Consider the following 7070-nt stretch of genomic DNA (forward strand, 5'->3'; position numbering starts at 1 on the left):
CAGATTTTTTTTATTGTAGATGAAAGCGTTTTGCTCTTTCTATTTGTTTATTTACTGCTTCTGAATCCAGCATACGTATTTTCAATATTTTGCATTTATGCTACTGTTAGGTAAAAAAATTAATTAAATGTTTCTAACTTGTTATGGTTGCCTAGAGCAGCCGATGGTGGCTACGGTATATTCAATTATTCCAGCTGGCTTCAGCTTCGCGGCGCTAATGGTACATACATACACATCAAATTGAGCTATTTGGGATAATAACTTTGTTTTTACTTTACACACTTCAAGTGCTTCATTTAAAAATTTTTTTTTTGTAAATTTACTCAATATTTTTATAAGTTAAACTTTGTAAATATGTATTATTGTTATTTTTCCGCACTTATTTTATATGAATGTCACGAATGCATGTACTTATGTGTGTACATATGTATCAAAGTAGTTATTAGTTTTCAATAGCTTTTGCCAACAATCTGCTTTGCATCGGACACTCTGCACACTCTTGGCGCGTGGGGTTGCGCTTGACTGGGTGCCGTTGATGCGGTTAGTTGGCTCTAAATTAATGTGAATTCAAAGTATGTCCTCAGTACACACTTTGTTGTTATAGTAAAAGTTATATTCATTAATTAGTAATCTTGTCGTTTTATCGGTTGGTATTGTCATGAGAACATTCGTGGATAGTATACATAATAATATCAGGTATTGCGGCAAGGCGTCGCCTTATTTATACTCGTACACCTTATGAATTCCTTAAATTTAAGCGATATTACTGTTTTGTCTTTTGTTGAGCTTCTGAAACACAAAAAAGAACATTATCAGAATTGTGGTATGCTTTAATAATCGTTATGTGGCATAGTACTAAATAATTTAAATATTAATGCAATAATTTAGGGAAATAATTATTTTTTTTATTAAAAAATAACAGTTTATTGAATTTTAAAAGTTTTTAATAATACTTGATTAATTATTAGAAGAAGAAACAAATAAAAACCATATTGCTTTCGATGTAAAAAAATATGTTTTCAGTTTTGTTACATTGAAGGTAGGCGTGGTAGCAGTTCGATTTCTACCAATCTGCATTAGCGATCGGAATTTTTATTTCGTTTCTGAGGTCCTTGTTAACATGATTAATTAATTGCTTTCTAATATACATATGTATATCAAATTTTATGACATTCTATTTATTTTGATTTTGTTTTTTTTTTTTTAATATGTTTTTATCAATTAAATAGTCATGAATTGCATAAACTGTTCTGATCCAATTATTCTTATTTAAACTATTTTTATTAAATTGTAATTATATTTTGAAAAAAAAAATCGACTAAACGGGCCCCTGGAATATCAATTCATAACATTCTTATAAAACAAGAAAAGCGGTGTGCCGAAGCCATAATATCTTTCAGCGGTGCATTTGTGTAATATAGTATATCTAAAATTATGTACAGCTGTTCATGGAAATAGTAGTGTCGGAGGGTTCTAACTATGAAACACAAAATTTAAATTAAAAATACAAACTATGAATTTAACATCTTTAACAAGTAATTTCTATCTATTTCTATGTATATACACAGTTTTATTTTTTTAATATATTTATATATTTTACTAACAAGAATTATAAAAAAAAAAAATAAGAAATATTCCTGGCCATGAAAATAGTAGTGCCATTTGGTTAAAGAAAAAAGAAAAAAAAATAAAACATTTTAATTTTATTTAGTAAATATTTTCGTCTCACTAATATTGGATTCTTAACCCTTTTCTTATTACATCCATACATCGACGTTGTATACGGAAATTTTAAAATACCGATTTGCCCATATGCCTCCTTGACGTTAGCCGAAGTTTGGTTCAACTTGATGGATTTGCTGTTGCTACAACTCGTTTAAGATTTCCCAAAAATATGGCGGTTTGCAGGTCTGGAAGTGGTCTAATTACTCACATCTGCGAACTCGTCCTCCCAATTTGACCAGTGAACATGTGTACCAAGTTTAATCTAGATATCTAAATTTTTACACACGTAATCGTTTGCACAGATGGACGGGCGGACAGACAGTCACTCGGAATTCAACTCGTCTCGTCATCTTTATCATTTATATACATATATATATATTTATCATTTATATATATATGTATATACATATGTATATGACAACCAATATCTATCGCGATTAGTTTTAGTTGATACAAATAACTATTAGGTGACTCAGAATTCCGGGTCGTCAATCCTGACTGGGCAATAGTTGCACCGGCTTACCACAACCGTTTTCGTAAGTGACCACTTTTTGTTTTCAGTAACCATCTGCTTCAGAAATGGATCGATTTCAGATGGAAATCGCCCCACGATTTTTTGTTTGTGTTCAAATTTTGTAGTGAGTGGTTCCAAATAGTTTTTTGTGATTTCTGATATCTATTATATCCAATTATATCGATGTTTTCGACATTGACTTCCCAAAGCATGGTGACATCAAAATTATAGGAACTGAATCAACGAAACCGAGATTACAATATTAGGAATTTTCAGCCATTTGGCTTGCGTTTTCACTTCTACTTGTATCGAAGAAAAACTAGAAAATCTGGCGTTCGTTTCTCTTAGAGGGAGCTCCCCGAATTGAAATCATATGATCAGTAGTAGTCAGTCCTTACCTGCAGAAGAAATATTTACGAATTTCACAGCTAAACAAAATGTTCGTCAGATTTGATATGATACCATTTTGAGAGATGCAAGTTTTATTCTTTTGAAAATTGGTATACATTTCTGACCAAAAGAAGGATTGAGTATTATAAGTAAGTAAATAGCTTTTTAGATTCCAAACAGCCATATGAGACGTTCGCCTAAAAGACACTGGAAATTAAAAAAAAAAATTAGATACCTGTAAAATGCAGTTGAAGGCAGGTAAGTGATACTGATAAGATGGCGACCGATTCCGCATATTATAAAGCAAAATTTCATGAATTGAGCATCGAATTTCTTTAATATTACATTATACTACGTAGAATGTATGAATGTAAAAACTTAAATAGGTAATAACCAAACGTACTTTCATAGTATAGTTCTTAAAATGAGAAAGTCGTAGATTGATTTATAATGACTCCCCTGCAAATTTACAGTTCCTGAAATTCGAATACCAACTTAAAGCAGCTTTGACACTCTGTCAAGATCTCATAAAAAGATAAGAAAGATTAAGTAACGAAAGACCCTGACAATTTCAAAAGTTCTTTACATTACCCAACATTCTTAATATACTATACATATAGTATATCCTATGCTTAAATGTATGTATATTACTTATTGTAATTTCCACGGACAAAACATTTGCGTATGGTTCGCATATTATTTTTAGAAATCATTATGATTTTTTGATATAYGTACATACATACATACATACGTATTTCAAAACTTAAAAACTTCAGCTAATTCGCTCTTACACAACAAAGAAATGAAATATTATTAGAGAATGGAAAAATTTTAACCCGCAACCGACTTGATTTGCTTTAGCTTATACTTTGACTCGTAATATGAGCATCACCAGTCATCAAAATTGCAAAACCAAAGCATGGTACTCTCTCCACTTTAACTCCATTGTAAGCCGAAGCAGCTTTTAGCCAGATAATGATCCTGAGTAGTAAATAGCTGACATGCAAAATACTCTCACTTGCAGTGGAACAACTATTATTAAAAATTATTTCATTTAAAAGACTTAAATCTGCATTTTACTAAATACATATAATTAAAAATTACGGGCTTTGAAGGTAGAAGTACACTCGATTAGTTTTGAGTGTAAAAAAGTTTGAAGTTGAAAGTAAATCATATTTATTCGTATGGATTCGCCATTTATCTGCTCGATTTTTCTTTCTACTCTTACTCTTAAAAGCAACAACTGAGTTAAAAAGTTGAAATAGTACAAGAGAGTATACAAATACTCTATTAAAGTGGTATAGCCGCTAATTCAATACCAAGTATTGTTTATCATATTCGCGAACAGTTTTACTTTTATAAATAGTTCAGAATATGAATGAAAAGGCAAACTTCTTTTTTATCTCGTATTTTTTTTTAATTGAAGACTATATAAATTAATTATAGTAATTTATAAAAAAGTAAAGGGTTACTACAACGCTTTTTAAAAATCATAACACTATTGCATATACATACATACATACATATGTCMCTATAGTTACCGCAGGATTGCTGCCTGTTTGTTTGATCATTTAGTTTATTCGGTTAGCTAGAGAGTAACGCTCTCTATCACGTATCGCAGGCAGCTAATATTAAACTTCTATATCCATATGCATGTAAGTTAACAATAGTTAACGTAATGAAGTACAAATGCTGCCAAAAATTGCAATTCATGCGGTCTGGATCGTTTACTTCATGCGCGATCAAATTAAATGCTTGGTCAGCTGTTGTAATTCGATGATCAGCTCGATGCATGAGCATGGCACATGAGCGTGGGAATGCTTATGTAAGTAATTAGAGACCGACACTAACGGCAACAGCGACGGCAAGAATAGTAGGTTAGCAGTAAGCTTACTGATTATTAAATAAACAGTTTTTGAAAGAGACTCAATGCGTTAACTCAATTAAAAATAACTTGGGTAGTCGACAACACCGTCGCTACCGCTAAAGTGAAGTGATACCGAGTCAATTAAAAATAACTTGTAATATCCGTATTTGTTTACATATTTCATATTTTGTCTAAGATTTGTATGTGTATTTCGATCTTTCCATAAATGAAAGACCCTAAGTCGCATGGTTTTTTTCGAAGCTTTGCTAATCCCTAAATTCTCTTTAAGAATTGATATTCTCTTTAATAACGTTAAAAAGGGGGGTTTGAGGCATATCATAAACTTTACTCAAATTTATTGTGTAGCAACCACGAAAGTTAGTACATTATATTTTCTACAAAGTTTCTCTTTATTTTGTTTCTGTCGTCTTATACTAATTTCTATAAAACGCTCTAAAACAGTAGTAAGAAACTATGCATAATTATAACAAAACTCTAGGCAACCGCTACCACCAATATTGTACTGAGGCATAGAATACGATCCGATAAACAGTGTTCAACATTCTATGATAAATCTGAAATTGTGGACTGTATACTTTTCGCAATTTTAAGCGTCCCACATTGGACATGGTAAATCTAATTTTGATGAATAAAGATTTATGATCTAAGGAACTGCTTAATGGTTTACGAGTGTAAGGAAAACTGTTTTTAAAAAAGTTCATTATGGATGGAAAATATAAAATATTCCACAGTTTAGGGAGTTTCGGGTAACAACAATTTAGTGTTGTAAATACCGTGGCCGACTTCAAAGACCGTGATTAATATTTGCTCACGTTGTGATGCACAGTTATTTTCGTTATTTAAATATTTTTGTTACCCGTTTTTTAACATAATTATATCACTGTGGGAGTTGTTTTGCGTTCTAAGTGAAAATAAATTACAGTACACAAACTGTTAACGAGTTTTATTTCATATACAAAGCACGCAATATAAGTATTTTCATGTATTCAAATGAAGCAAGACAGCTAAAGAGACCAGAAGGACTCTTATAATACTAGAATGCCATGGTAACCGCGCAACCCTCTGAGTAAATATTATACAGATTGTAAAAATATGAGTTTTATATTAACATATTTATATCTATTAGTTTGTTCGTATAAACCATTTCTCATATTTACGTCGTTATTCATGTTTAGCACACATTGGTCCCTCAAACTGCGTTTAATGCCTCATATTTTCATTTGTAGATTATCTCGTGAGTTTTTCGTTTGACTTAAACGTTCTATGGCAGCAGCATCAGTAAGGTATAATTTACGTACATACATACATGCATATGTGTTTTACGAAATAGCGGCAACGATGGCGAATCGATGGGCGTTGCTGTGCATACGTTAAACCTACTATTTATGCCAGAACTCGTTCTTATATTGTATTTACATATAGACATGAATGACATTACATAATACTATATTTGTATATATGTMTGTATGTGTATATGTATGTAAGTTACAGCATGATTAGTGTAATTTTCTGCATCGCGGTTTGCCACTCACTCCACCCTGGGGTTATTTTCATTCTTTCAATTTATGCATAAATAAAGGAAGTTCTTTTTAGAGGCATTAAGTTAAAAAAAAAATATTGTTTTCGTCATAATCACCAACATTTAAAATTTATTAATACGCGATTTATGGCGATTTCTGGAAATCATTATTCTCGACCAACTTTGGACGAGGTTTCTTACTATCGCGGATTTACCATTGTACCACAAACTTCATACCTATATTTTTTTATGCTTTGATGCCTAAAAGTTCAATCCATTAAAAATATGGTTCCTCCTTGTACCATTTTATGCACTTCTTAAGGAAATTAATTAGTATTTAGGCGATTGCTATTGACATAGAGAAACAAAAGGTCGCGACTCATTTTCTYATGCACCTCACCATTGGCGGCAGCTTTGCATTTCAATTTCAGGTTTATACAAGTAAGGAAGGCCTAAGTTCGGGTGTCACCGAACATTTTATACTCTCCCATGATAAAGTGATAATCGAGATTTCAGGCGTGGTTGTGAACCGATTTCACCCATATTTGGTGCATGTCATCAGGGTGTTAAAAATACTATATACCGAATTTCATTGAAATCGGTTGAGTACTTCCTGAGATATGGTTTTTGGTTCATAAGTGGGCGACGCCACGCCCATTTTCAATTTTTAAAAAARSCWKGRWKSMRSYTYCYTYYKGMMWTTYYTCCRYAAAATTTAGCGYTTCTGACGTTTTTTGTTAGTCGGTTAACGCACTTTTAGTGATTTTCAACATAACCTTTGTATGGGAGGTGGGCGTGGTTATTATCCGATTTCTTCCATTTTTGAACTGTATATGGAAATGCCTAAAAGAAACGACTTTGTTGACATAGCTATAGTAGTTTTTGAGATATGTACAAAAAAGTTAGTAGGGGGCGGGGCCACGCCCACTTTTCCAAAAAAATTACGTCCAAATATGCCACTCCCTAATGCGATCCTTTGTGCCAAATTTCATTTTAATATCTTTATTCATGGCTTAGTTATGACACTTTATAGG

This window comes from Bactrocera latifrons, unplaced genomic scaffold (assembly GCF_001853355.1).
Source record: "Bactrocera latifrons isolate USDA-ARS-PBARC rearing strain unplaced genomic scaffold, ASM185335v1 scaffold_20, whole genome shotgun sequence".
Classification (NCBI taxonomy): Eukaryota; Metazoa; Arthropoda; class Insecta; order Diptera; family Tephritidae; genus Bactrocera; species Bactrocera latifrons.